Here is a 17,579-nt window from a genome sequence, read left to right on the forward strand (position 1 = left end):
TGCAGCATCAAGCGTTACTATTTGAACTATTGGCTCCTATGTTGCTGAACGGTGGGAGGCTCGTTTCCAAAGTGGCATCCATGGAAAGTCTGTGTAATGTGTTTGATTATCCAACCTTGTCATTTTCAAAGGGACCCAGTCAAGATTAACAGGGCCTAAATGTACCATCCCCTAAAAATAACTCTGGCTTTCCAGCTCCTCTGCTGATGCTGCGGGTGGGAGGGAGGAGAAGCCACGCTCCGCACTGAGGATCGCAAAGGAAGGGATATGTAAAATGCCCATGGGTAAAGCCACCTCTTGTCAGCCCTGGAGGACGGGCGCTCTGCCGTTTGTTTGCGTTCGCTCCCGTGCCTTGGGTCTGCCAGGGGACTCTGCTGGAGCCGTGTGGACAGGGAGCTCACGCAGAGGCTGGGCGGCTCTCGCTGCTGGATGCAGCAGCAATGGGGATGTTGTCTGTTTCTTGGCAAAGTGAGAGACTTCCTAATTTTTCCTGTAGCGTGTACTTTTATTGTCTTGTTTTCTTGTGGGTGAGGGAGAATAATGAACCCAGCTAGCATGGGCACCTCTGGAGCACGCTCGGGCTCGCACAGAGGGCAACCCGATGAGAGGCATAGCTGATGCTGGCAGGACCTAAAGCCTGTAATTGATGCTCTTAGTAACTTGTTCACAGCTGACGGCACTTCCCAAACGCGGGGTACAATGGTGCCGTGACGCAGTCTCTCGGGGGGGCAGGACTGGCTGGGATGGATCACCGTTAGTCATGCATTTCTTCTCCTGCACTGCACGTTTTTGGGGGGACCTCTCATGTCATCTGCTAGATGGTGATCAGCCCATGGTTTGTGTAAGGAAAACCTGAGACAAGCGTCTTTTCAGAAAGCAAACCCCACATGTGAGTGGTTTCTGGCAGCCTGCTTTGCCAGCATTTCTCCAAAGCAGCTCATTAATTTCAGGCCCATGTTGGTAACACTTATTTTCTTGCTGTTGTGTCCTCTGGCTTATGCACCCGGAGTCAACTCCAGGTTTGGGAAGTGTAGAGTGCAGAGTCCTTGGAGCCCTGGTGTGTTTTAGCTGCTCTGACAGTCATCTTTTCCAAGGTACCTGGAGCCAACACTGCTGCCACCTAAAACTAGAGGCTGGAGCTCCTGTTTGGGCAGAGCAGGATCAGGAGCTGTTGATAAAAGGGAACGTCACCCCCATGAGTGGGTGTTATTCAGTTGGCAGTCTATTCCAGCTGAGGATCTATCCCTTTGTTTTGTGTATGGGAAAATTTGTTTTCAATTTTTGTTTCTGAAAGGAAACTGTCAAGACAAAATTCATACTTGAAAAAAATAAGGGAAACAGCCCTTTGTCCATTTCTAACAATCCCCTTCATGACTAAAGCTGGAAGAATTCTAGAAACTGCAACAATTTTTTACCTTCACTTTGGTTTTGTGCTGTTCCTGTGTTTTCTGAGTTTCAGATCCAACACACCAAAAATACTTGAGTCCCAAATCACCCTGATAGCCTCAGTGTAACATCGAGATTTGTGCTCCAGTGATTTAAATCTGATTGTGCCTCATCTAACAGTGGAAGTGGGGTGTCAGGATGCTGAGAGCAGCTCGGGCAGTATTCCCCTCCTCTTAGCACACACAGTCAAGTGCTGGCTTTGCAGCTGGAGAAGGAACACGGAAAGGCTCTGTGAAGGGGTTTCCCTGGAGCAGCACACATCCACCCTCACTGGAATCTGCCACCAATGCGATGTGAGTAAAATAAAATTGGGAGTGAGATAGCCTACCCAGACTGAAATCTGCAACAACTCTGATATTACCTGCTTTTCCATAGCTCTGTCTGCTTGTGGTGCGGTCCTGGCTGCTGGGGAGGTTGTGGTCTCCCTGGGGCAAGGGCTCATCAGAGTTTCTTCCATGTTGGTAAAACAGCAAGTGCCGCAGGGACCTGGTCCTTGCCTGGGGCTCCTGCCAACTACAAAGAGTTGTTTATTGTCAATCCAAGAAAAAAGAAAAAAAAAAAAAACCCATAGAACTTTTGAAAATAATAACAGCATGCCTCTCATTTTAATTTCAGTCCTAAAAACTACTTGATGCTCATTACAAAGGAATTGATTCCTTAAATGAATGAAGCAGCCGTGAGTGCTGCTTTCAGTGTGGGACTGCTGACGCTCTGACTCATGCTTTGCTTCTTGCAGGCTCTGGCTTTTATGCTTCATTTAGGACAGCAACGTCATTAGCATTCAGAGGGCTGCTGCTTTTTGTAATTATTATTATACTGCTGTTGTAAGTTTTTTCAAAGATGCAAATAATATTTGGATCAGAATCATGGTTCATGTTTTATTACCAAATCAAGGCATAGGGTTTGCTTTCATTTGACTTGCAAGCCTTAGAAGAAATTCTTAATGAAAATAAGGTTGGCTTTGTGCAGTAATGTCAGGGGGTTTTGGATGCCAGGTTGCCTGCTGCTGCGGAGTGTCATCCCTGGATGGGACGAGTGAGGATATTTGTCTTGTGTGGCACATGGCCGGGATCTCTGTGACTGCCGCAAGCTTTGGGATTTCTGTTGCGTGCAGAGCAGCCACGGCAGCCTGCTGCGTGTGTGTCCCTGGAGATGGCATGTTTGAACTGCAGCAACTCCAAACAAGACGCTGCTCTGCGCGGCTGAATGTGGCAACTCAGCTTCTTTGTTTTGGAGCTGAATGCTAACACACCGGTTGAGGCCAGCAAGGACTTGGGCCCAGGCAGGGAAAGGGGGATGCGCTCTCTGAGAGAGCCGTGCTGCCACTTGCATCTCACCTCGCAGGGTTGCAGAGACGCTCGGCCACTCCTGTTCTTCCTCGCTATAACTGGGAATGGGGAAAAGGTCTCAGTGTCTTCACTGCAAGCAAAACAAAAAAGATAAAAGAAGAAAAAACTTGAGTCTTCAGGGGTTCCCTGCTTTGCCACAAATGTCCTGGAAGCCCCCAGGCATGTCCCAAAGTCCCTCTCAAGGGCAACAGCTTGCAGGGACTCTTGCAAGCCCACAATGGGAACAGGGTCCATCCCAGTTATCCTACAGACAGTGAGTTCATGGGGAAACAACAGAGTAGAGTAGTGGGAATCTGCCTATGGTTTCTGTTGAGTCCACCTCCACCAACATTCAAATGACTTAAAAGGAAAGTGTTGCTCCTTGCCCTGAGGATGGGCTGGGCTGGGATTTCCAGGAGGACTTGTGAGTGAGGGCTGAAAATTCCCAGCCAACTACTTGGCACCTTTTTAGTAGGGAACCTGTAGATCTTATTTAGGTATTACTTAAGCTGAAAATTGTTGAGAAATCAGTACTAATTCCCTAATTAAAATCCCAGATCTGTTAATAAATTAAAAGCAACACCTCCTGCAGTTGGGCTGGGCACTCTATGTGCCCTGCAGATTGCAGGTTATGATGTACGAGTGGGAGGTGTGCAGAGCTGCGAGTGTAGCGAGCTGGTCAGCCCTGGGGTCTTTGCTTTGCCTGGACAAAGCACCCATGCTCATCTGATTGTCAATACCACGTGTATTTGCAGGCAGACTGATTTTTGCCCCAATGGTTTGAGGTATTTCGGGGCTGCCTGCTGTGCCAAGCGTTGTTTGGGGGCATTTCCACCAAGTGACAGAAAAGCCATCTGGCGCAGCGCGGCGTTTGCTTAGGAGGGACCCTGCTGGGAGCAGTTCTACCCCTTCTGTTGGCTGTGTCACCACCGGTCACTGGGGCCGGGGCAGTTACTGGGCTCATCAGCAAAGCTGTGTGTGCCAGCAGGGCTGTGCTGGAGAGAAAGGACTCTGCGCTCCTAGGGACGGACTGAGCGGCAGCAAGAAAAATGAGGGACTTTCAGGGGCAGCTGTGTTTTACTAACCCAGTCATAATGCCCCTAAAAATCCTTATTGTTCTTGCAATGGTCAACTGTGACCTCCATCACGGGGACACCTGGAAGGAAGGCGTTAGCGCTTGGGGCAGGGTAAGCGTGGAAGGGCTTGCTTGCCCTCGGGAAGGCTGGCTTCCAAACTGGAGCAGTGTTTCAGACCGGGGAAATGTTTCTGTTGGGTCTGAGCTGAAAAGACACGTTGTTGTGGATTGTGGTATGGAGAGTGTACTTTGTAGGAAGCTCAGAGCATGAGAACTGCAACACAAAGTGGGGCATTGAAACAAACCACAGCTTTCCCTCCCTGTTGTGTGGTCTTGCCTTTCGCCCCACCAGTGTGAAATGCAACCGGAGAGGCGCGCAACCCAAGCCCTGGGAAAGAGCCCTTACCCAACTGTTCCTTGCACCCCTCCAATTCCCTGTCTTGCTCCTCTTTCAGCTCACTGCTCCAAGTCATTGCAGGTCTCTGCTCATCCACTGCACCTCTCTCTGAGCTTTATTTCAGCTCTCAGTTTTCAGATCACTAATTGCATGCAAAGAAGCAATTTGTTAAACAGAACTTTAATATTTGCCATATTTATGGATTCTAGCACTTCATTTACATTTCTGAGGGCTTCTGTATGTTGAGTAAAACTTTTCATTTTCATTTAACTCTGCAAAATGTTCAAAGCTTTTATCTTTTAATAACTTTACTTAGGGGTATGGATATTCCAATTAATCTGACCCCACAACAGCAACAGTCCCTTTTGCACTGTATGGTTGGATTACTCGTTACCTTTTTGAAAAGTCTTTGTTTAAAGCTTTTATAATGTTTATCAATTAATTGTATGTTTATCAATTAATTCTGTTTAATTAACATGTTTATCAATGAATTAATATATTTATCAATTAATTCAGCTTCATATGCATATGCCAATAGATTAGAAATGCATGCTTGTTTTTTTTACAGTGGCTACATAGACTTGCTTTACACATCACTTACCTATTTTTAATTGAGTTGGCTCTGGAGCAACATTTACTCAGTTGTTATTTGTTATTCTCAGGAGCATTTCAGCTGCTTTTCTTAAAGCTGAATTCTCTGTAAACACGAAGTGACAACAATCCCTGAACTGAGTCCCAGGTCTCGTTTAACTTTGTAAGGCACACCGACATCCTGACGTGGCTCCAGTTGAGGTATGGTGTGAATCAGGAGCTGTACCTGCTGCTGTGGAGCGAGTGTGTTCACATGAAGCCATCGTGTCGTAGCTATTGTGGAATCATCCATTCTGCTGTGTAAGCAAGCCCTAAGAGCTAATCCTTGTCCCAGTGACTGTGTGACCTGATAAGATGAGACAATGGACACAAGAAAGGCACCTCACTATCAGTTAAGGATGGGTACTGTTCAACCAGCTGGGAACAAAGCAATTTGGGCTGTTCAAGGGCCCACAGGGCTGCCCGGGAACGTCCTTCCCTGCAGGCTGATTCCAGAACTGAGCCACTTTTGGAACTGTTTGTTTTGGGACTTCCTGCTTTGACACCTTTAATTTCTGAGACTGCGCCATCGTAGGAAGCCCCAGCCCCTTTGCTCCTCTCCACAAGGATTTCTTCATCGAGGAGCTCTCACGTCTTCATCTGATGCTGAAATGGGATGGAAGGGCTCGAACGTTTCCTTGGCAAGATGTGCGGATGGAATTAGTTTAATCTGTTCCAATTCTGATATCTACCAAGCCAACTGGACCCAACCACCTCAACTGCGAACAGTCTGCAGAGCAACAACCTGCAACAGTGGAATATTCTTTGTGCTGAAAACAGGAAGACTAGGAATAAGGGTTTGTAACTTTTTTTTGGATGTGTTTCTGTGTTACCATTTTTATCTTTGGTATCACCACCTTACACAAAATAAGAATATTTATGTGTTAAAATAAACACATTTTTGCTTTCAAATACTGGAATATGCTTCCCCAGGTTCTTCCTATCTGAGCTCTGCCACTGTGAGGCGAACCCACTCACGAATTTTGAAGTCAGAAGGATGAGTGTGAGCCTCTAACAGGGGATGTGCACAAACTCCTGCAGTTCATCCTGCAGCCAGGGCCCTGATGAATGGATCTTTTTCTACGCGCTATGGGAACTCTGCCTACATAAATGTCTGACAAGCTGTTCCAACGCTTTATAACCTTGTGTCATCTATCTCGCGGCAAGCTGCAAGTACCTGCTTACGCATCTTGTACAGCCTCTGTGGACAAAACTTTTCATGTATGTAACTGCTTGTGGTGAATAGGAGAGCAGTATGATTTGCTGTTATTTTTATCCTCTCTGTTCCTAAAACAGTTCTCGCAGTCACACAGGTCGCGCATGTCCCCTCCAGGTGCTGTACTGCCAGGCAGAGTGGCAGGTAGGTGCAGTAGAAGTCGACAGGGATGTTTGGTACGTGGCCAGGGGCTTATATCCCAGATCCCTTGTGCATACCCTGCAGGTGGGAGCCAGCCCTGCCAGTTCCTCATTAACACTTAGGACATTCTCAGCAGCACGTGAGTCCATTTCTTGCTGCCCAAGCCAAACCACTACCATTTCAAGGACACATTTGGCTGTTATTTTCGTTGGTTTGGGGTTTTTCTCGAAGGTTCTGGGTCATTTAGCACCTCCAGTTTGGTTTGGAAAAATGCAGAAATACCTAAAATAAAGGTCTTTTGAAAAGTACACGCAGGCAGTCATGGGTATTTTCAGTCTTAGGTGATGCCATCAGCTTCTGTTGCAGCTAGACACTGCCCTACACTTCCCTGAGTTGCGTTTCTTAGTCTACACTAAGTAGTATGAACATTAAAACAGACCCTACTGAATTCAACCCCCCCCAAGTACTTGCACACAATTCTTTCCCTGAAAAAAAGGATAACAGCAGATGAACTAAACTTGAGCCACCACTCATGCTGCTTTGCACATCCTTGGAAGATTCATGGCATCTAGACTGGCAATAGTGTTACAACAGCCCACAGAGACTAGACCTGAAGTAGCGAAGGGTGAGATCCCAATGGGGAAAAGGTAAAAAAAATCAAATTTCTCTTCAACTACAAGCAATTCTATTAATGTCTTTCAAGTACCAGTGTTCCAGGCTGTAAGGAGTCTCTCACTGCAGGGGATGCTTTCTGAACTGCTCTGTAATATTATCAGCTGCTTTCAGTGCACAACGCCTGTCCAGAATAATGTGGTAGATTCAGTCGAGCAGAAATTGTATGTCAGCCACATAAGCAGAATCAAACCGGTGCAGGAAATATATTTTTGCAGGCAAATTAGTTGCTTTCCTTTTCTCAAGCCCTTTGGTAGGTCACTGTAGTTTCTAATTAATAGCTGCTGCATGGAGGAAATATGGTTATTTTAGCATACTTTTGTCATAATTAACCATTTCATTTTCAGTAAGACTGAAGACATCCAGCTTCTCAAGGAACTCTTAGCTTTAGCAGGTCATTGTTGGGATTTGACTTTTGAATTAGCTGTGTTTAATTAGGAGAACTTTTGCAGGAGTTGGTGGAACAGAAACAGTGACTACAGCAGTGGGATGGCTGAGGCAGCCTTCAGAAGAGCTGGACCATCTTCTGTCACCCGCTTGTATTGCCTGGGGTTCGAAGGTTGATATTTGGTAATTTTAAATGAGGAAAACCAAAACAATCTCCCAGCAAAGTGAACAGACTTGTCCGAGTCTCAAGCACACAAACTCATCAGCTGGCATAGCATAGGGTGACGTGTGTGTGTGTGCCTTTCCCCGCAGCAGCAAGTTTGAAAACTTCATGTCACTGGAGCAGGACTGTCATCCTAATCTGAAAGCCCAGCAGACTGAAAGTCCGCTCATTACTGAGGCTGCTTTATGCAGCTTTGGAAAAAAAGAAGAAGGAAAAAAATGTATTCTTTCCTGACTATTAAGGATACAATAAAAAAAGATCATGGTACAACACATGATTAATGCTGTCAGGTGTAATGAGTTAAATCCCAAATTATAATTGGTAGCAGTCCTCTCAACTATTTGTCATGGTGTCCAAGACCTGACGCAGTGTGACAAATACTGAAGCCATCCTTGATGACTACTGTACCTGCAAAACTTCCCCTACTTTTTTTTTTTAAGTTCGCATTCCTGTAAACTTCACTTATTCTCTCTTTATGTAAACTCAGATGGGTTCTTTAAGCTCAATAGCAGCATGTTCATAGACAGAGAATGCATACAGAAATTCACAGGAGCAATCCAGCCTGTAAATTAGGGTAAGCCCATGGAGATGGGGATGATGCATTTATTTATTAGTCTGCAGTTAAGGGAAGGCAGTGAAGTTTCCTCCACACACACCCCCAGACTCCTCAGGCTGCTCATTTGCCTCATGAGAGAAGCTGAGAAGTACCAGGCTTCACTGCGCTCCTGAATCCGTGGCTGAGCCTTTTAGTTTCTCCTTAAATTTCCTGTGACTTTTGTTCAGTGTTTTTAAAAGAAAAATTAAAGACAGACGTACTGGTTTCTACAGTTTACAAATACACTCCTAGTTCATCCACTTCTGATGATTCATTCACTTCTCCCACAACAGACCGACATCCCCTCACCAGCGCCAGCATACAGGAGAGGTATTTCCAATCATTACATAAGGAAGTGGAAAAGGACTGAGGATACAGCAGGGTCCAATGACATTCCCAGTACTCCATTCCATAGGACAGATTTTGGCCACCAGCCTGCAGGCACAACAGTCACCACACTACATTCTGATAGTTACGCCTGCCGCTACGGGTCTCATTCGGCACGTGGTACTGTGTTTTTTTTGCTTCGTGACAGATGAGAAGCAAATCTATGGATTGCAGTGTGTGTACTTGCAAGTCGTTACAGCTTGCTCTTAATCGGGGAAAGGAAGCCAAAGGAAATCATGTGCATTGGAGTCAAATACCATTTTTAGGAGTGGGAACTGCATGTGTATTTCAACAGTGATTAAAATAGCCAGAGACCAAGGCATACTAATGATTAATGGTCTCTTTCTGTGAGCTGAGGACGTCCTACAGAATGTGGCCCTCCAGCAAGGCACTCATGAAGTACAGTTTGGCCAAGCACATTTTAAAGGCTTGAGCAGGAGCTGGTTGGTGAGGTTTTGTTTTCCTTTATGTTGTGGATCAACTCTGGCTTGAACAATTTGCTCCTGTTTCTGAAATGTGTGGTGTCTTTGAGTGGCTCTAACTCAACCTGAAGCGGAGAGCAGAGGTGTATCTGCCCAGCCAGCCTTCCCGCAGGAGGGGCAGCCGGAAGACATTGCAGTGAGCTCTCACGCTTGCACGTTAAACTGGAACAAGACTATCCAAACAATTATTTTTAAGCTGCCTGGTTTTTCTGCCTCCTCTTGTTCACATTTTGTGTCTGTGCTGCTTCCTAAACCCCTGCCTGTCCCTCTGGCCAGTGGCCACCGAGCGGTGACTCTCCTCAGCAGGAGCAGGCAACCTCCTGATGGAGAAGTCTGCAGGATGCATAGAGGTGAACTCGGAGACCTTGACTGTACCGTGTCCCCACTCCAGGAGACAGGATGGGCTCAGGCAGGCCCTGGAGAAATAACCCCATTAGTGAGACCCCATCAGGAGGGTAAGACTGGCCAGGGGAGCATGGCAGCAGAGCTGGCACACTCCGATTTGATGCCAGAGAAGCAGCTCACAGAGCCCTCAAAGCTGCATCAGCTGTGAGCAGGGAGGGCTCGGCATGCACGGAGGATGCTGGGGAAGGCTGGAACCCATGCAGGATGTGAGCCGGGGGCTGCTCAGCGCTCCACCCTCACTCGCTGTGTGGCAAAAAATACAGGCTTAACCTCTGCGTGCCTCCCACCCTGGCTGAACCACAGATAGGAACCTCTGTCTGTCTCAGCGGGTCTCTGCAGTACTTAATTGATTTGTGCTGCTAAACAGCCTCGCTTTAAATGAGTACAAGGTGTTAAAGAAGGATGCGCTAGTGGGAAAGATCCAGCTGAAACAAAGCTTAGATAGAAAACATGTGCGTGCTGAGGGAGAGTGCACCCTCTGCCCATTCCCACCCCCGGCCCCGCGCAGGGTGATTAATGCTTTACAGAAGTGCTGGCTGCTTCTCAGGCCTCTGACTTGTCCTTGAGCATCTCTATGGCCTGACCGTCCAGCAGGGTTTTCCGCTGCAGGAAAAAGGCCAACCGGGGAGCCGAGTGGCACCAATTAATGCAGCCGCCCTATTCCAGCATCGTGCTGACACCACTGATTTGCCCATTAAGGATGTCTTTTCCTGCACAGAGACAGCAGAACAAGGCATTACTATAAGAAAACTGAAAAAGACACAAGTGAGGAACTTCTGAGAATTCCACAGGCTCTTCCAGCTGCAGACAAGGGTGAAACCTGTCAGCTATAAAAATATTATAGTTTATGCTGTTAAATAAATCAGCATTTGTCAACAGGTAGTTGAATTATTTCCAATTCTGCACGCTGAGCCAGAACTGATTTTTTCCCCCAGCCCTGTTGTATAGCTCACAGCTGGCAGCAGACTGGCAACCAAAGCTGTGCCGGGCTGATAAATAACCCGAGGAGCCTTGGACCAGAAGACGTAGTATCTCGTGGAGCAACGGCAACTCACACTGGAATGCATTAAACAAATGCTCATTAACAATGTATGCACAGGCAGAGAATTGCTTGATGAGAAGGTACTAGAAAATTGATATTTAAATAAGACACAGGTTTCCTAGGGTTATCAAAAGAACAAGACAGATTTTCCGTCTATAATTACTAAACCACAGTAGCGGACCAGCAAATGTTAGCATCCCTTGATCATTGAAAATGAGAGTCTGGCAATAATGAGTGAAACGTCCCAACCAATTCTAAGATGGGAAAGGTGAGCCAGAAAACCAATGGAGAGAAATATTTTTATATTTGTTTCACAGCTCCCAAATTCTGCTGGAGAACTTTTCCATTCTTCCAGCTGTTTTCAGAGAGAGGAGAGAGAGCCGTACTCTGATTTCAAATGATGTGTTGACTCTAAGCTGATCAGACCACACTGTACCATCTGGGAGAAGGGAAGGTAACAAGAGAAAATGTCCCATCAGGAGATATTGATTCAGGCTGCAGCTCAACACCCTGTACAGCAGTGTGTTACTGCCCTGCGTTCTGTTATTAACACTGCTCTGGTTTTGTCTCTGCTTTGCAGGCATTTTATTTTTACCATGGGTAAGAGCAGGAATGTGTGTGTCTCTGTGAGAGAACGAGCACAGAGCTGCGAGCTCCATCTCAGTGCAAATAATATTTTGGCAGGAAATCTGCGGGAGATTAAATTAGGGGCCTAATGACTGAGTATTAAAACATTTCAAACTTTGCATTCCTTTAAATAAGCAGCTACAAAACAAGGAAGCAGCCTGACAAAATTAGCAAGTCTAAAGCTCTAAAGGAATCCACTAAGGGTCACTTATTTATTGATGCAGATTTAAAAGGACCTTTTTTATTATTTTTTATTAGTAGCTGTTTATGTCAACATGCTATTTCCTCAATGCATTTTGAGTCCAGATTAGCTAAAGTTTTAAGTACTGGCAGACTCGCTACAATAGAAGGGAAATGCCAATGGAATAACTTTAAACATGATCCAATCCCTGATGATTCATTGGATGTGTTAAAATTTCCTTTGAGACCATGTAAGTAATGCAGGGACTAGAGTGCAGAGTGCCTGTGACTCAGCTCTCTGCGAGGCAACGGGAGGATGTCAGAATTACTCACTGGGACAGGAGGAATCTCATTTATCTATTTATAGGCAAGGCTGAGATGAGCTCGAAACATTAAAGAGCTGAGTTTGCCAGTTCCCATAAGGGGAGGAGGAGGGAAGGACCTCCCTTCAGCTGTTGAAATAAAAGCTTTGTTATCAGCCTCCTATTTCCCCCGCTTTTCCAAACCTGATGACTGGCCAGTTATACTTCCTCACACTCGCACTAGCAGCACAAGGCTCCTAGCTCTGGGCTCCCAGCCTGTGCCAAGAGCGGAGCAGTCCTGGGGGCACTGGCTGTCATTCCCAGCCATCTCGAGGGGTCCACGGGATCACCGGCTCAGTGCCGCGAGGTCGGGGGAACTCCTGCTGCCACACGGGCACTGTGGCATGTATCTATCGGCAAATGTCATCACCGAGGTGCTTGTTCAAGGCCAGCATCCACTCTGCCAAACCCCTGCCTGCTGCACGTTTTTCTCTGAGGATGCACAGCATTGCCCCTTGGCTGTGAGCTTTGGGTGACGTGACACCAGAAGAGGAAAGGCTCTGGGAGCCGAGCACATCGCCTGCTTCCAGCTCCCAGCGAGAGCTAAGCAGAGACCAGGAGACCAGGCAGCGACGCTGAAGATGTAGTTTCAACCATGTAGTCTCAGGCTTTCAAGGTGAAAGATGGTGAAAAGAAAAATGGGTAGAAAGAAAGAGCTCAAACCCACAAAAAAATGCTTCAGTGGCAGTGTTTCTACAATACAGCCAGCACTTCACCACACGTGCTTTGCCATAGCTTGCATAGTTAGAGATCAGTACTGGATAGGGGCGACATGAGTCTCAGTCGCTTACTGCACTTTGTTGCTGGGATCACGTTTGTGGTGTTGGCCTAGGCCATTCCTTTCAATTCCCTGCACGAAAGCATCACCAGGGCTGACTCCCTACCCATAAAAAAGTTATCTAGGAACACAAGGCTCTGGATTACTGATCCAGTCTCCCACTATTACAGTCAATTACATCATATCACGCTTTTTGGCAGGCTATTCCAGCACTTCATTTTAAATTTCCAGCCTTAACATCATTTGTTCGTGTGCCAGCATCGTAATTTAGTTTAAACAATTCTCTTTTTTCTCTGATCTTTACCTATCAGATGTATTTACTGAAAACAATCCTATCTCCTCTAGTCTTTGTTTTGAGAAACTAAACAAATGAAGCTCTTCTAGTCTCCTCTTGTTCTAAACCCTCTGATCATCCTTAGTGCCCTTCTCTGTACCTGCTAATCTTCCTTGAACATGAGTGAACCTGTATCTTCTAGGATTGTGTTTGCCTTTCCATATCAGATCGGTGGCTCTCAGTTATCCCTTGGAGCAAGTAATTATCTATGTTTTTTTCCACCACCCTGCTTTTGTCATTCTCAAGTGAGTAATGTGATATTCCAGTTATTAATTTCTAACTGCATGTCTTTAGACTTTGTCTATTCTGTTTCAGACAAATTCTGTCATTCAGTTATTGCTGATTGATGTTCTGATCCTCCTCTGTATTAACAAAGCCCGTGTCCTCAGCAGATTTCTTTACTACATTCCTACTGCTGTGCCAGAGTCATTAACAAAACAAGACAGAGCTGAAGACTGACCCTTGAGGAGTTCCGCTTATTAACTGCCTCTGCCCAGCGTTTCTCCTTTCCACAGAGCTCCTTGGCATTTGCTTTAGCCGTCCTGCATTCACCATCCCCACTAATCCTCATCTTCTCAACTTCAACCAGTAATTTCCCATGTGGTGTAATACCAGATTCATCACTCAAGTTTGGATAGAGCAAATCACCTGTATTTCATTTGTCTAGAAAAATAAATTCAGTCATCAAAGAGAAATATGAGGTTAAGCTGAGCTCCTTTAATGTGCCAGTTCTTTCCAAATCCTGGGATGGAAATCTGCCAGTGTACCTTGATTTGAGCACACTGAATTCTTTAAGCTTTTCCTTCTGTCTTACATGCGATAACTTTCATTCTCTTATTCTCTTTCCTACTGAAAATCTTACGTATGTTCCTACTGGAAATCTTGTCTTTGCTCTGCTGTTCAATACGATCATCCCTACTGAAAATGTAGACAAAGTGGTTCTAATTCATTTCTAGACCATGTGTAGACTGGTCTAATCTCAACCCTGTTCTCAGTACATAATGACCACATTTCTCCTCTTTTTCTCTTTTGTATTTATCCAGCTGAAACTTTCTGCCATCTGTTGAATTCCCTTTTCAATGTCTAATTCACAACTTTTGACGTTTATCAGTCTACCTCTACTCTTCCTGTCCTCAGTAAATTAAAAATCATGTGACTGTGGCAAATACTGCCTCCAGTCTTCTGCCCCACCAATTTCTTGCCACCCTTGTGGCAAAGTTGACACAACAGATTATAAAGCAGGTCCAGAACTGCTGGACTGAACATGCCACTGGCATGATGGCTGTTTGGGACCTGCTGCATAAGCTGCTTAGTCAGCCCTGTGGCAGGGGTGATGTGCTCCACCAAAGAGCCGAGCAGGCAGTCATTCCCTGCAGTTGTTCCCCTCCAGACATCTGATTTCAATCCCTGGCCGCATGTGAACTGAACATTCTCTCACTGATCGGATCTTCTGCCCATTCCTGGCTTGCACTCAGTTAACTCCCCTCATGTGTTTGGGGCTAGTTAGTTATCCCACTGGCTTTGGAGTGTTTCCCTTCAGGGCTTGTCTTCCTGCGTGTTCCAGCTAGTTTTGGTATCCAGTTTCCATCACATTCAACCCCTCTGCTCCTCAGTGCAGTTGATTCCACTAATTAGTTCCCCTAATTTCTCAACATTTATCTTTTTTTGAATTGGATATATTTGGTGTGTGACTACAGACAGCGCTGGAGATTCAGCCCTAATAAGGTGCATTTAAAAGCTCCTGTTTCTTAACTAGAGTCCTCAGAGGCTCTGGATGACTCATAGCTTAGTGCTTTAGAGGCCATAAAAGAATTGTATTTGCCTTTCTCTGTGCATGAGACTCCATATCACCATAACACTTCTCTGTATTAACACACATTTTCATTTTACGGACAACTGAAAAACAAAGTGCCTGAAGATCACATCTCGGAAGATACTGCATTGTACGAGGAATGCAGCTGGCGGGCAACAAAGACCTACCTGAGACTGGCAGTACTAGGCCAGCATTAGGAAAGAGGAGTCCTGCCCTCAAAACACTTTGGAAAAAACATGTCAGCCACCTAAACCCCTCTAAAAATCCAGGCCTTACAATCACATAGGATATCTGTCTTGAATGTGCGTTTGAACCTTAGCGGTGGCCACCTACCTGCTCAATGATTTCTCCACTCCCTTGAGTATCACTCGGGGATCCTGCCTGTGGCACGTGTCCTCACTTCACCTGCTTCCTCAGCTGCAGAACGGCAGCAGCACCGCCCTCGCTTCCCCAGACAGCGTGAGAGTGATGCTACCGCAGCACTAAGGTCTTGATACCTTCCTAGATTGATGGAAGCTGTCTTCCACTGACCAACTGGTGCATCTTCAAACCCTGTAGAAAGAAATGAAAGAGCAAAGCAGAGCAAAGGAAATTCCTATCCATTTCTCTCTTCTCTCCTCAATATACTTGAAAATACCTTGGAGAAGAAGAAGAACATGCCTCTCTCACAAAGCATGTCTGCCTTGAAAGTCCACTGCTCTGCTGAGCATCTACTGACCTCGGCAGTGTCACAGGACTCGTGTTTTTCTAAGACTGACCTCCTTGTGAACAGGCTCTTTGCTTGGGAAGCACAAAGCAGTCTTGTCTTCCAAGTGTCCGTGTCTTCTTTTCACGTCTGTTTATTCCTTCACTAGCATTTATTTTTGGCCTTGAAAAAAAACCCCACAACTCCACATAAAAGAGATGGTGTCTCCTTAAAACCCACAGGCTTCACCACCCCTCCGCCCTCCCTTTGCAGGGAAGGCAACGGAGGAGAGCAACAACAACAAAAAACAGAGCAGAATCTATTGCCTGTTGGGCACAAAACTGCTTTTGCTTTCTAGTGAAAAGGCAGCAGAGCATCTTCAGAAGCACATAGCAACTGGTCAAAGAGGTCAGAGCTTGGATGCCTGAGGCTTGTTTGCAATCGTAATAACAAGTCCAGGGGCCACATCTCCATTTGTCCTGGAAAGCCTTTCCAGCTGGGATCGCTCAGGGGAGTGAGGGATTGACATTCCACAATGCTGCATTCAGTTTGTGGTATGTCTAACTCTCTGGCAATCTCAGGCTCTGCAACATCACCTATCAGTCATACCAAATCAGAAAGACACCCTTTTGAGCCCCTTCTGCACTGACTCCATGGCCCTTTTGGCTCCTGGAGAGCCGGCACATCGGGACAAGGCTTCTTGCTCTGTGTGAAAGAGCTTAGGAGGAGCTGCAGGTGATCCCCCTCTCCTGAGACCACCTGCACACGCTTCTTTCCCGCTCAGGGCTATTGCTAAGCCAAACAAAAGCGCTTCAGCTACCAGTGGATTATGCTCACCTGTTTGACTTTGCAGAGGAGATGTATTCACAGATCCAGTGCCAGCGCTGTGCCTGTCACCTCCCGGCAGAGACGTGCGACTGTGTGTGGCCTCGTGCAGCTGCAGAAGGGCCATCGAAGGGCTCACAAAGCTGAAGTCCGAGGCGCAAAGTTCAAGGCAGAGGTCCTGTGTGTGTGGTCAAGACCTGCATTCCTATGGGGAGAGGCAGAGGAGGAGAGCGGAACTACATCATCATGAGCTCTTTGGACTAGATTTGCAAGAGGAAATAAGCTCGCTTTGGCAACAACTATGTTTTGGGCCACCTATCAGCATTCAGCATCCCGTCAGGCAGCCGCACTCCCTATAGCGTGGTTTCTTAGCTGAGTGCCCGAGAACTAAGTTATTAAAGCACCCTGCTCTCAAGATCTATGCCACAGTGACTACAGCCTGTTCACTGAAAGCAACGGGACTCGGGCCCAATTCATCTCCCTCCTACATCAATACCTTGTTCTTAGATCCATTGGCTTCTAAGAAATCAGAGCTGTCAGGCCCTGGGTGTCTGTACGGGCACGCCTGGGCCAAAAGCAATAGGGGTGGCAACGCTTGGACATTATAGAAATTGAAACCGCAGGAAAGACTGTCTCTGCCTTGCAAGAGCAAGTTAGCACAATATTAATGATGCATCACTCATAATAGAGTAAGTGCTTCTGGATGCTTGGCTGACTTTGGCAAGGGGCACTTTGAGACGGATAAAACTACATTTTCATTGCTTAGAATCTTCCTCAGGTAATCAGATGTGCCCCATGGGATGTTGGTAACTTATTGGTATTGTTTGCAGAGAGCAGCCAGGGGCTGGGGTTTCACACTGCTAAACTGCACACCCAAAATGCTCATTCCTGAATATCACAAGAGTCCAGACCCAGGATATACAGACAGGGATGGACACAGGTGGGCTGCCCTCCCATGAGGCCACAAATCTAGAAAGAAAAAAATTAAGTAATTTTGTATTATTTCCTTTGCATATAAAACACCATTAAAATAATTAGAAAAACAGATGCATTGTATCAGTAATTGACAAATTAAGAGTGCAGTCACAGTTGTTCAGGAACCTGCAGCCTCCTTGCAATACCAATAATGATTATTTATAGCCTACTATGCAAGGAAATCAGTCCAGAAAAACCGAATGATTATAGTGTAATACAGTTGTCCCAAGGGAGGAGTCTAGTGCAAGGTGCAGGCAGCCAAGATCTCACACCATTTTATCGTCCTGAATTAGAAGCTTCATTGCAAGCGCCGTTTGTGTATTTGGTACAGAACGTCTCGGTTCCTCTCTAACAAATACCCACTTTATTCCTGCTGAATTTCATTGAAGTTCCCCCTGATTTACACTTCAGATCAGAGGCGGATCCATATCACTGCTTCATATACAAATCTCTCAGCTGCCTGTTCACAAGGATGTGCAGCCTGGCAAAAGAATGAGCTGAGAGAATGAGCTGGGCGGCAGACGAGCTATTAGTTCTGATGATATTGCCATACCATCTGGAGAAGTTACACGCA

At 46.1% G+C, this 17,579-nt stretch overlaps 1 protein-coding gene across 3 annotated transcripts in view; it reads right to left on the bottom strand.

Moving 5' to 3' along the window:
* COPRS (coordinator of PRMT5 and differentiation stimulator) overlaps window positions 1–17,579 on the bottom strand; it is a 172,308-nt gene that overhangs the window by 6,304 nt on the left and 148,425 nt on the right. For 2 of the 3 annotated variants that reach the window (XR_008452809.1, XR_008452808.1), the window contains exons 4-6: window positions 4,848–16,235; window positions 2,784–2,865; window positions 1,808–1,959 (exon numbers count right to left, since the gene is read on the bottom strand). The gene's annotated coding sequence lies outside the window, so the exon portion shown is untranslated. The remainder of the gene's footprint in view (window positions 1–1,807; window positions 1,960–2,783; window positions 2,866–4,847; window positions 16,236–17,579) is intronic. The other variant, XR_008452810.1, reaches the window with a different exon arrangement.

Source organism: Cuculus canorus, chromosome 18 (assembly GCF_017976375.1).
Source record: "Cuculus canorus isolate bCucCan1 chromosome 18, bCucCan1.pri, whole genome shotgun sequence".
In the NCBI taxonomy this organism is placed as follows: domain Eukaryota; kingdom Metazoa; phylum Chordata; class Aves; order Cuculiformes; family Cuculidae; genus Cuculus; species Cuculus canorus.